This window comes from Argiope bruennichi, chromosome 6 (assembly GCF_947563725.1).
Source record: "Argiope bruennichi chromosome 6, qqArgBrue1.1, whole genome shotgun sequence".
NCBI lineage: Eukaryota > Metazoa > Arthropoda > Arachnida > Araneae > Araneidae > Argiope > Argiope bruennichi.
Genome location: NC_079156.1, coordinates 115975314 through 115988253, shown reverse-complemented (window position 1 = coordinate 115988253; position 12940 = coordinate 115975314). Strand labels below are relative to the sequence as shown.

The following is a 12940-nucleotide window of genomic DNA, read 5'->3' as shown; positions in this document are numbered from 1 at the left end:
GGAATTTATAATCTTGAATTACAATGTATTAATAAAAACGTTTCTTGAGTAGGGATTCCGCGTTCCAAACGTGGGCCGCGGTGGCCCGGTGGTAACATCTCGGCTCGTGAGCCATAGGGTTTTAGGTTCGAGACCCGATTCCACCGAAGAACTGTCGTGTAAGGAGGGATGGTACGCGTTAAATCCGTCGAGACCAGACGTCCTCCCGCTGGTGTGGAAGTTTTGAGAGAATGTACCAGCTCAGGTGTCGTCCTTGTCATCTGACCGTGGTTCAAAATGACGAGGTCCGTCCCAAAATAGCCCTAGTGTTACTTAAAACGGGACATTAATCTAAATAACTCCGTTTTCCGAACAACGAATTAAAAAAAAGCTGGTAGCTAACAAGTGAATTTTTATGAATAACAACAGTGGGGATAATCACACCAGAACTTTCTCATATTCTTTGAATAAAATTGCCCCGCCCCCACATAAAATAGTTGATCTTTGGCGGGGCCATGAATGTACAAGTCCCCGGGCTTTTATTTCACGCTTGAGAATTGTAGTATTACAAATATTTTTGTAGGTGTACTTGCCATTGACGTACAATAATTAGCAGAATTCTATTTTTGAATGAATCTAAAGTTTTTATTTAGACCAAATCGCCATCTTGGCGATTAATCGCGACTTAAGTACATAAAATCAGATATGTATTTTCGATGATTTTTCCCCTGACCGATCGAAATCAAAATTAAAGGAGAGATAGCATAGAATTGTTATTTCACACAAAATCTCATATCAAATTTCATTTATTTAAGTTTCTACATTTTTGAATAATCGCATTTACATGCATGAGAAAGCATGCTAATGTTATTTATCTCTAATGTCTTAAGGTAATTTATCTCTAAAAATAATAACTCGAAGGTATAGGTGGAGGCAAATATGGTTATGTTTGTTTGTTTGTTTAGTTATATTAACGTCCCGTTTGAAGCAACACTTGGGCTATTTTGGGACGGACCTCGTAATTTGCAAATATGGTTAAAATAGCATGAGCCAGCTTCTTCAAACAGTTAAATATATCTGGAATCGAATTCCATGTTTCCAAAATTTCGTTCTTGGCATTTTTACTTATTTTGCTTGTTAATCTTTCTGTTTCAATCAATTCCAACTTTTTCCTTGTTTCTATAAATTTTTGAATCCATATTGAATTAGACTGGAAATCAATCAGTTGCATTTCAAATTATTCAATTTCCAACCAATCAAATTGGGACAAGTTCAATTTATCAAATAAAGTCACATGCAAACCGTTTTGATCGGTGGCGTGCCTAATATATTGTGTTGCCTGCCATCAATGGTAGACAAACTTCTTTTAAACGGATTTCGCTCAAAATTCTATAAGATTCAATGATAGAAATCTACAAATTTGGCATATATATTCCGTACATCAAATTTTATCCATCCATCTCAAAGTGTTTTTGAGCTATAGTATTCACCGAAACATACGCATAATTTTTTTAAAAAATTGTGTTTTCCCAAGTCGGATGGTTATAATGTAGAGATTCATTAAAATTTTGAATACGAATTTTTTTATGATTATACTACATTCTCTTTGTGTGCATATACGTATAAGTATTAAGAAATCAGTCTTGTTGTTTTCGGAGCAATGACTTTATTTAGCTATACAGAGCAATGACAGAGTAAAATGATTTAAATTTATATTGAATGGGTTAGAAAGTTAGAAAAAATCACCAGAATCTCAATTTCACGGTTGTTTACACAGATTATCACTACATCAGGCTAGAGGCTGTAGGCTTTATGCCCCTGCCGATTTAGTGCCATGGTGGCCTGGTGGTAAGGCCTCATAGGGTTTCAGGTTCGACACTCCATTCCACCGAAGAACCGACGTGTAAAGAGGTCTGTTGCACGATAACTCCGACAAGGCCAAACATCCTCCCGTCGGTGTGATGTGGAGAGAGGGGTGCCAGCTCAGGTGTCGTCCTCGTCATCTGACCGAGGTTCAAAATTACGAGTTCCGTCCCAAAATAGCCCTAGTGTTGCTTTAAACGGGACTTTAATATATCTATCTGATTAACTAACCCCTATCGATTTACTGAATAATAAAGGGGAGTGCTAAATTAAAAAAATTACCATCGTGACGTCCCTCTGCTGTTCTGATGTGGAAGTTTAGAGAGAGGGATACCAATACGGGTGTTCGTATCATCTGATGGCTGAAAATTGCAGTATAGTCTCCAAAAATATTCTTTAAAATGAGATATAGACATAATTAAAACTGAATTAACTTTTAAAACACTCATTGTTAATTCGCATTATAATTCCCACATCCGATCGTCAGTTTTCCAGAACGATTTGAAATAAAACCCATTTTTTTAACAAAATATATTGGAGAGGAAACAAGGCAAGGCAACGTAACAACTAGTCTTGACTATCACATTTAAGCTGTGATATTTTAAAACATTATGTAAATACATGAAATGCAACATAGCAATTCAAGATTACAGTAATTACGATTCGTAATATTGACATGACATTCATAATAATAATGACATAATCATGGCATTCAGAACAGCGCCGTAGATATATCGTATGATGCTTTGGGCTTATAGAAAAACGAAGTGGCTTTTCAAAAATTATATAGTGGAATACTAAATACTTTATAAACAGTTTTTTTCTCTAATAGCTCTTTTTCTCTCAATTATCCAATCACCTAAGTAGCGTTCCATCGTAAATAATCCGGATAATTTGTGTTCTACAACTACTTACAGATATTTTATCTTGTGCTAACAGATAAACAAAATTGAATTTCAGTCATTGCATAATTATGTTATAAGCACATTATAGTTTTACAAAAAGAAATAGCTTTCTTTGCCTTGAATTATTCGAATCGGATTTTATGCTTAATAATCAGATGTTGGAGTTCTTCAATGTTGTGGAATGATCATTTTTTGCATAAATAAAAAAACAAAATTGTTTTTTAATCATTAATTAAAATGTTATAAGCAAACTTCGTTTTTTTTCTCTAAGAAGTAGTCATTTTTCTTTGAATCATCCAATTTATTGAATTGGGTTTGATCTAAAATACTCTAGATAACTGTAGTTTTACAATGCCGTGGATATTTCATATGTTATCTTGTACTTACAGAGAAACATAACTGTATTTCCAATCATTAAATTTACATACAACAAACAAATTTCATTTTTATTCTAGGAAATATGTTTTTTTCCCATATGAAATATCCATTGATCCAGGTTCGAGTTTAGTCTTTCATAATCCGGATAATTTGAATTTTGTCGTATTAATCAGTTGTATAGTAACCGTTAAAAAAGCACAATTACAATACAGCTGACTGGCTGCCTTACCTCTCTGAACAAACCCAAGTATCTTTGACCTACATATAATCGTCAAACTAATAGTACAACTTTTCTACTACACAGACGAAGATTCGGAGCCAACAAATTAGCTGCAACTTATTTGTTTCGCATACCAAGTTGACGCTTCAACTACTTAAGGCACAAATGAGGAGTTCAAAGATCTACGAGATCTCTTCTTTTTTTTTTTTTTCTTTTTCTTCCCAAGTCCCTCTGAAGAACTTGTTTGCTTTATTCCTGAAAGCGGTTCAAGGGAAGAGGCAGCTCTGGCAACTCTTTTGTCCCGGCGTGCCCGTGAATAAGGCGGCGATCTCCTCTGCCGGGCTAACGAAGGTTGAAAATACTCAAGGTTCCGTAGCGCTGGCTTCTTGGCAACCTTCCTGAGCCTGTTGCGATGGGCGAAAAAATAAAAGGTAGATGTTTGTTTTAAACATTCTAACCACCTGAAGGAAAAATAACGGGGCGCGCTAGGAAAAATGCGCATTCTATAAATTCTGAGTCGCGATGCCTCGGATGAAGAGAAGAATTTAGAAATTGTGATTAACAGGTCGTTGGTTTCATTTCCGATGTTTAGCGGTAGAGGGTTTGGGCATTTTTCGACCCTACTAGTGCGCTTTTAATATTTGGTAGAAATAGTTAACATTTCAACAGAGTTTTAACTTATTCAGCATGTTGTTCAGCATCTATTTTAGCTAATTTATTTCATTTTACTAATTTTGTTAAAGAAGTGTGATTATTTATTTATTCAATTTTTACATGTATATTGGGGAACTAACGAATAAAGTAATACAAGTTTTGAAAAATCAATCAAAATTATATGTCAGATATTTTTATATACAAATAATAGAATTTATTTATGATGAAAAATTATTTTGGCATAATAAATTTCAAACAGATGTATAATATCATAAATTGTTATTTTACAGCACCTGCCATTAAAATATAACATAACTAATTAAATGAATTTTTAATTGTCCAATATATTATAAATATATAATTAATCATAATTTATTAAATACTGATTTTAATTTGTACAATTCATAAAATATTTTTTTTACAAATTTGTTTATTGGGCAACTAAATTAGTAATTTTTTAAAAATAGATTGGCTTGTGTCCTTCATCTAGGCGGCTTAGTTCGGAACTGCCACTAATTCTTGTATTTCTCTGAAACTCTGAGAGGGACTTAGAGAAATCTCGAATGTCCGAGGCATCATGACCACAGTTGTCTAATACACCAGAGTCAAATAATCGCTAATTTGGTACCCGATACTACAACTCATGAACACTAAATCTACATTTTCCTGTGCTGAGTTGCAGAAGTTTGGAGAAAATTGCAGTTTCAAGTTTTGAGGCTTTGATTTTGCTTCCGAATGTAATGTTATTCAAATTTAACTAAATTTTATCTAAATTATCATTGAACCTATCAAAACATCCAATCTTTTATCCTACACTAAGATAATCTTGCAAATATTCTTTTCTGAAGCAACACAATTCTATTTACTTTGACTTTGAATATTTGAGGCATCATGGGTTTCAGTTGTCTAGTGATCCAGAATCCGAAATTCGCTAGTTCGAGATCAAATGCTATTGATTATCAGCTATATATGGAATCCTTATGCAAGTTTTATCTGCAATAAGAATAAAACATTTTACCTCTAGCATGGTGTGGAAATTTGGAAGTAACGTTCAACGTTCAATGGAAGTACTGTTCAACGGATGTAATGTTTCAACGTTCGAAGTCTATTCTAGAACATCCTTCATTGAGCTTCTAAATGGAATTCTAATCTAAATTATCATTGAAACTATCAAAGCGTCCCAATCCAGTCTCCTATACTATACTTAGATAATCTTACAAATATTCTTTTCTGAAACAACACAATTCCATTAAATGACCTTGAATGTCTGAGGCGTCATGAGCCTCAGTTGTCTAGTGATCTAGAATCGAAAATTCGCTAATTCGAGATGCAACTCTACTGATTATCCACTGGAATCTTCATGCAAGCTATATCTAGTACAAGGATCAAGCATTTTAGCTCTGGCATGCTGTGGAAATTTGGAAGAAGGTGCAATCTCAGTTTTCGAGGTCTGTCCAGAAACAGCCCCTACGTAGCTTCTAAACGAGATTCTAATCTAACTAAACTAAATTTATTCTAAGCCGTCATTGAACCTATTAAATTGTTCCATACAATTTTCTACGCACTAAACTAATCTTGCATGTGTTCTTTTTTAAAATCACACAAGGCTATTTAACGACGATCCCTTAACTAAGATCTAAGATAGTTTCATCAGACCGAATGAGATTTCTCTATCAAAGTAAGAGTGTTTTTTAAGTCCCAAGAGATCTAAAGAGATACCTTCTTCAAATGTAAATTGTGACTTGTCCGATATAAAATTAATGATCGCTTTTGCTAAGGCATTTCTTCTAGATATTTTGCATTTGCATAGGAAATGAAAATGCATGATTCTTTTCAAAAAAAATTATGATGAAACGCAAATTATATTGTGTATCGCAACTTAAGCAAATAAATATTCAGAAAAAAATTTCAAAATAGGAATAAATTCTGCGCATTTTTATTACTTTAATAAATTAAATAATAATAATAATAATAATTTTTTTCATAATTCAAAATTTTTTTTCAAAATTTTGTTCTAAATTTAAAAAGCCAATTTTTTGCCAACTTTTTAATTTGAATACCATTAATAGATCTTTAAAATATTTATCTAAAGTAATTATATTCCCTTAATCAAAAGATAATACATTTACTGATTCTATTCAGAACTATTTTTAGTTTCCTATGTATATGTAGTAAAGAGAAAGTATAGAAATCGTTAAACAATTCGAATTCGAAATTTTGACGAATCTCCACATTTTAGACCTCCTGAGTTAGAAAATTAAATTTTTGGAAGATGTCCGTCCGTTTGTCTGTGACAAAGATAACTAAAAAAGGCTTTCAGCTTGGCAGATGAAATTTGGTATACGGTCTTTACACCAAATTTGTAGATTTCTATCAAATTTTGAGCAAAATCCAATCAAAGAATGTCTGTCTGTCCGACTGTTCAAATATAAGTTAACATGATAGTTTCAAAACGAAGATAGCTAAATAGATAAAAGTCAGTGCATAGATTTAACATCTATATTATAGGCAACAGTCAAATTTTGAACTAAATCCAAACTGCGGATTAACTGTCTGTCGGTCTGTCCTTTCAGAAACATGTAAATGTGATAACTCAATAACGTAAAAACTTAAATATATTAAATTTGGTATGAGATTTTGTGACTACAAGTGTAGCTTTCTAAGAAATTTTAATCGCCATATAACACGCCAAGGATTACATGATAGATTCAGTAAAAATTTTAAATTCACGCCAAAGGTTAATATTTCTTCACTATTGTACGCCAATGCCATGTGAGGCTTTCTCTGGGATAACACCTTACTTAGAGAGTATGCCTGAAAGGTTTGGGAAGAAAACTACCACTGGCTTATTTTGATGTGAAATATTATTTATTTATGATTTTTGCAATTATTGAAAGATGAGCACATTTACTATCGAACTTCTAATTTTAGTGTCTGGACTTATCAATTACCCTAAAAAAATCCTCGGATTTTAAAATTTCATTTCACTTAATATTAGATTAATTGTCGTCGATTTTACATAGTTATTTCATTAATTGAATAGAATTTCTTATGGAATGCATTTGATGTAAACAATATTATAGAATTATCTTCAAAATATTGCAACACATATTGTTTTAAGGTTTAATTTTATATATAGCTGCCAAGTTTCAGAAACTATATTTTGAAATTATATTCTCATGTTTTCTAGAGTTTGCTTGAATCAGCTTTCTGCAGTGATGTCTAAGTTATATTGCTCTGATTTAAAGCAAGAATATAAGTGAAGATTTGACGATTTTGACTATCAATTGTGGCTTCAATTAATTAAGCAAAGCCACCAAAGTGATCTCACATTCTTTTCTATTGAAAATAGTCATTATTATTAAATGAAGCTGATTAAGTAAACCTCAAAATAGTCTAGAAAATATTATGTTTTAGGCACACACAATATCTGTTAACACATATGTCTTATTATTGAGATGTCTGCATTTATTCAGAATTTATTTATTTGAAATATATTATTTATTGCCCATTCTCTCGGAATTAGATTTTCACCCTGATTGCTCCACCTTTTCTTTAAAAAACAATCTTAAAATATGTATAATAATCTTGCATCGATATCGATTTTTGAATTGTCAGCTGAATCGAATTTCAGAAAAAAAAAATCCATCTCATTCTCTCTATATATATATATTAAATTAATTTAGCTGAATAGAATTTTTTATTACTTTTTAAGATAATGATTAAAATCTTAAACTCATATCTTTTTCAAACTTTATTCATCCAGCAATAAGGCATAAATCATAAAAAAATCAATAAAAAAATTCCAGGCGTGATACAAACCAAATATAAGAAATTTATTTGGATGTATAGCGTTAATTCAACGATATTTAACATAAATTAATGTAAAGACTACTCACGTTTTAGGTAATTATTAATTAGGTCACGTTTTAGGCAGGTTATTTAATTAGATCGGATATCCACACAGATTTCCCTCGCATTATCGTCGTTGTTTTTAATTCTGCCGTTATTAAAATAACTATCGTTTCTATTTTATTTGCCTTTAGTGACTTTATTTGCTGGGAATTTTGAGTAAAACTTAATCAAATGTAATAATGAAAAGATAATTAAATATCGTTTCAGAAATATGGCCATTTTAAGCATTGGTCGGGTTATCTTGTAGTCCAGTTATCTTTAAACTGTATCGTGAACTTTTTCCTTCTTCATAGACACTCTTTCATGTTTACTAAATCTATTTGTATGAAAATTTATTTTTCATAATTTTTTTTGTATGATGAAGTATAAAAGGATTTCAATGAAAAATTAAAGATAGTCTTTTGGAAATTTAGAAATAAATAGTTTTGAAAATGACATCTTACATAAGTTTAATTCAAATCAAGTCAGTTCTGTTCTATCAGATCCTTTGTTATAAACAATTTATTTGAAAGTTCCTATTTATGAAGTTCAGTAATTGGACATCTAATGCTTCATATCAGTCAACATGATATATTAAATATTTAATACATTAAGTATGTATTTTGGAATGGTATTTCTTTCAGTTATAGTTTAAGTCAAAATTTTGATTCAGATTTATAATCTTGATCTCGAGACTACACATGAAATTTCGTTTACTTAATGTGTTGTTTTATGGCACCACAGTTTCTATTAATTATTGAATTCATCCTAATATAAATGAATAAACAGATAAAAAAAATAACAAACCAGTTGGTTAGATTCTAGTAGTTCTTCAGAACTGCAGCTAAAATCGTCATTTACTACTTAATTATCCTGTGCAAATGCGTAAGAACATATAGACAAATTTCGTACAAATTTCGACACAAATGTCTTATTAGGTCTAAAAAGAATATGCAATGTTTCATTTTCCATTTATCATTCTCAAAAATAGAGAAAAAAATTTCCAAAATGACTTGATGTTTAAAACTTTTTACTTAATGTGTTGTTTTATGGCACCACAGTTTCTTTTAATTATTGAATTCATCCTCATATAAATGAATAAACAGATAAAAAAAATAACCAACCAGTTGGTGAGATTCTAGTAGTTCTTCAGGACTGCAGATAAAATCGTCATTTACTACTTAATTATCCTGTGCAAATGCGTAAGAACATATAGACAAATTTCGTACAAATTTCGACACAAATCTCTTATTAGGTCTGAAACGAATATGCAATGTTTCATTTTCCATTTATCATTCTCAAAAATAGAGAAAAAAATTTCCAAAATGACTTGATGTTTAAAACTTTTTATTTATCCCATTTTTGTAATTAAAATTGTTTACGATTACATTATATCCTTTTTATACACTTCATACATTATAGAGTAAAAACCTTGCTGCGGTTAGTATCAACATCCAAAAATTATTAAGTTCATATGTCGCAAAAACTTTCCTCGACATCCGTTGAAAGCTTGATGCAAAAACTTTTACCAGAGGCGAACAAGACAATAACTTACTCAGCGCTGGTGCTAAATCTTGAGACAAATGACTGCTCTTATCACTAACACCAACACAACATTCTGTTGTTTCATAACAACTCATCTAAAAAAACTCCATTTTTTTAAACATGTAATTTATACTCCCTTCAAGGCGGAGGTTCGCAAAGTGCCTCAGAGAATGCTAATTCCTCCTCACCAAAAGACGAGGAAACTTGATGAGTGTCATTAAGATAGGGTGAACCCCTAATTTGAATTGTGTCAGTCAAGTAGTCCATTTTCCCGGCAAATTCCTCTTCAACAACGGATTCACTGTGCATACAAATGCGCAACCATCGGCCGGAAGTGTTAAATATGCAGTGTTTGAAGTCGCGCACTCGTCTTTTTGCTGGCGACCGCCAACAACTTTTCAGGACATTGCTCTGTCCAGTCGGAAAAAAAGAGATTTGGTGACAAAATTCGGAGATCTCTGAAGGATTGATGAACCATTCATCTGTTGCATAGTTCTGTGAGTACTCTATTAAGTTTTCATTGTAAATTTGTTCAAAATTTACAGCAATTTATAGCCATTTTCAATAAATATAAAAGTGTTATATTTGCATAGCTTTTACATAAATCTGCAGTTTTATACAATCTCAAAATTCGATAGAATTTTCGACAATTTCCAAAAATTTGACAGATTTTTTTCAAGATAAGAAGGATTAATTTTAGCATTTCAAATTTTAGAAGTTAAATAAGATTTATTAATAAAAAAATTTAGTTTATTTTGAGTATCTCTCTACTAACTCTAACTCTACCCTTTGAAAATATTAAGTTAAAGAAATTTAATTTTATTTTAAGTTAAAAAAATTACCCCTTTAATAATACCAATTTCATTTCCACGCAATTTTTTCTCTAATTTTAAATGGTTTTTAAAAAATTAATTTGACCCACAATCTGTTATAATGTTTTTACTATTTTGTTATGAATATGAATTACTATTATGTTATGAATAAGTTGAAATCAATTTTGCGTACAATCTGTAACAATGCTTTTACTGTTATGAATAAATTGAAATCAATTTTGCGCACAATCTGTAATAATGCTTTTACTATTTTGAATAAGTTGAAATCATTTTGATGTACAATCTATGTTTTTACTGTTTACTGTTGATATTTACTAATTTTGCTATTAAAAAACAAATGTAAATAAGGCAAACAATCGATAATATAGTCCTAACTTTTTTTACTTATTTATTTTTATTGACACGATGAAAAAACGGATTGAGTTCTTAACCAGTTTTTCTTATATCTTTTAAAATTGTATTTGAAAAGTAACTTTTATGCTTGATATAGTAAAATTCCATTAGTATCATTCCTGAAATTTACATTTAATCAATATTATTATTTACTTACATTCTTCGATATTATAAACACATTTATATAGGATTTTTTTATTCTAAAAACTACCTACTTGTGAAATTTGTTTGAAAACTTTAGTTTGAGTTTTTAATGAGCACTAAATATAAATTATATAATGTTGTAATCCAATTTCATTCTTTATGCTTCATTTCAAATTTTTTTTATCTATCAACTAGTGATGAAGTCTTCATTTAGTAATTACAAATAGTAGAGATCCTACAAAAAACTTAATTGATTGAAAAAAAATTCACTTTTTCCACAGACGCCAGGTAAATAGTTGCTGACCTTACTTTTAGTATTATTTTATAACCCAAAAAAGAACTAATTACTAATTTATGTCATTATTATTTTTGTGTTAAATGACCAAAAATTGGAAAAAAATACTTGTTTTCATGCTTAGAAATATTTATGGGTTATGCAGTGTCATCAGAATAAACTGCCGAGGGTAAACTCCTGGCACGTTTTTTATGTTGAGATCGAATGCAATATGCCAAAAATCAGACGATATCAAAACTAAAATTTCAGAATATTTTTTCATTAAAAGTACAAATAGAATCTGAATACATTTAAAAATTATTTTCTTATTTCAGAAATAAGATTCCAATTCCTTCATTCATATAATGAAAATGTAACCAAGATTTTCGCGCCAATTCTTATACAGTATTCTGCATATACTATGTCCAAAGTTCATTTGATTTCCGGATTTTTCTTGTATTACAAAGAGTTTCCCAGTTTACGTTTCTAATACCATTTTCCGTTAAAAAATATTTTTCCGATATTGGATTTATATGGATTTTTTAGAGCAATGATAAAGGAGAGATTTATTGTTTGTTTCCTTAATTTTTCTATTCCCTAATCTGTTTTATTAATTTTTATTATATCGTGTTAATTTGTATTCATCAGTTATTCATGCAAAGCGACGGTATTAATCCAGTTGTTGAAGACGGGGGCTTTATTTTGTAGCATCTCTCAAAAAAGGAAATGGAGGAAAGCAGCCAATCACTGAAAATGTATCGATATATCCCGTGCTTTCAAATGAAAGGAAAATAAGCGAAACCAGTGCAGCGATTGTAAGAGAAAAATTATCTGCTTTGTTTTTCTTTTTAGATAAAGCATAAGGAAGTAATGTTTCATCGATTTTCCTCAAAAATGTAAAGTAGCTATGTACCATTTTTAATGGGTATAGAAGCCATCAGTTTTCATATGATATAAATATTGGCGAAATCGGAGCAATAGTTGTAGCCTGGGTGTTTTTTTTTTTTTTGCTGTCTATTAAAAGAAAGTCTATTGAAATATATTTTTTAAGCTATTGTTATAAAATTTTTCTTCTACAAATACCGCTAATCAATCGCAACACATATAATCGCTAATCATTAGTTCAGCAACTTGCTTGCTTGCTGTCTAATCCTCGCCAAAATCGGTTACTTGTCGGCGACTCCGACTCTCAAACACGACTTCTGATGATCCACACCACTTCTTCCCAGCTTCAGAGTACTCGTCTTTTATAGTTTCGGGAATCGGGGCTAGAATCTTCAGACCAATCAGGGCGTACCTCGGTGTATCTCGGTTATTACTGGACGGATCGTGAAACTTCTCGAACTTTCCAATATTATCCATTTAGTCGCCAAACTCGCCAAAATCATCGCCAAGTCGCTAAATGGTCGCCAAGCTCAGCACGCACAGTACAGATCTTACAAAGGTTTTAACAGTTTTTCCAGGATGACACTATTCGTGCCGGATGGCAAAATTACAGATCTGTAACACTATTTTTTCTCAAAAATAATGGCATATAAAGTACTAGTGGTCGTTGATGACATATCTAGAGGAATTGAATTTCTATATATAGCAGAAAAGAATAGTGGTTAACTATTTTAACTGTATTGATTTTCAAAACTACTATACGTTAAAAAAAAAGCTTAGTAAAAAGAGTCGTGGAGGCAGTAGAAAGTATACGAAGTAAAAATACAATTTTCGAAACTCTATGTTATTAGATAAATGATATAAATATTTAAACGCATACACCAAGATATTTTCTCCTCCTTTATGTTTTCTACGTGTTATTTAAATGAATATATGAATATAAAATATAAAATAATATTAAAATATAAAATAT

The 12940-nt window shown here is 30.9% G+C and overlaps 1 protein-coding gene across 6 annotated transcripts in view; it reads left to right on the top strand.

Annotated features, from left to right (window-relative positions):
* Positions 1-12940, top strand: part of LOC129972627 (sodium-dependent dopamine transporter-like) — a 180741-nt gene that overhangs the window by 71381 nt on the left and 96420 nt on the right. Inside the window, exon 1 of one of the 6 annotated variants that reach the window (XM_056086833.1) lies at positions 9813-9935. The exons of the other annotated variants lie outside the window; for them this stretch is intronic. The gene's annotated coding sequence lies outside the window, so the exon portion shown is untranslated. Of the gene's footprint in view, positions 1-9812; positions 9936-12940 lie in introns of those variants that run through there. 6 annotated transcript variants of the gene reach the window in all.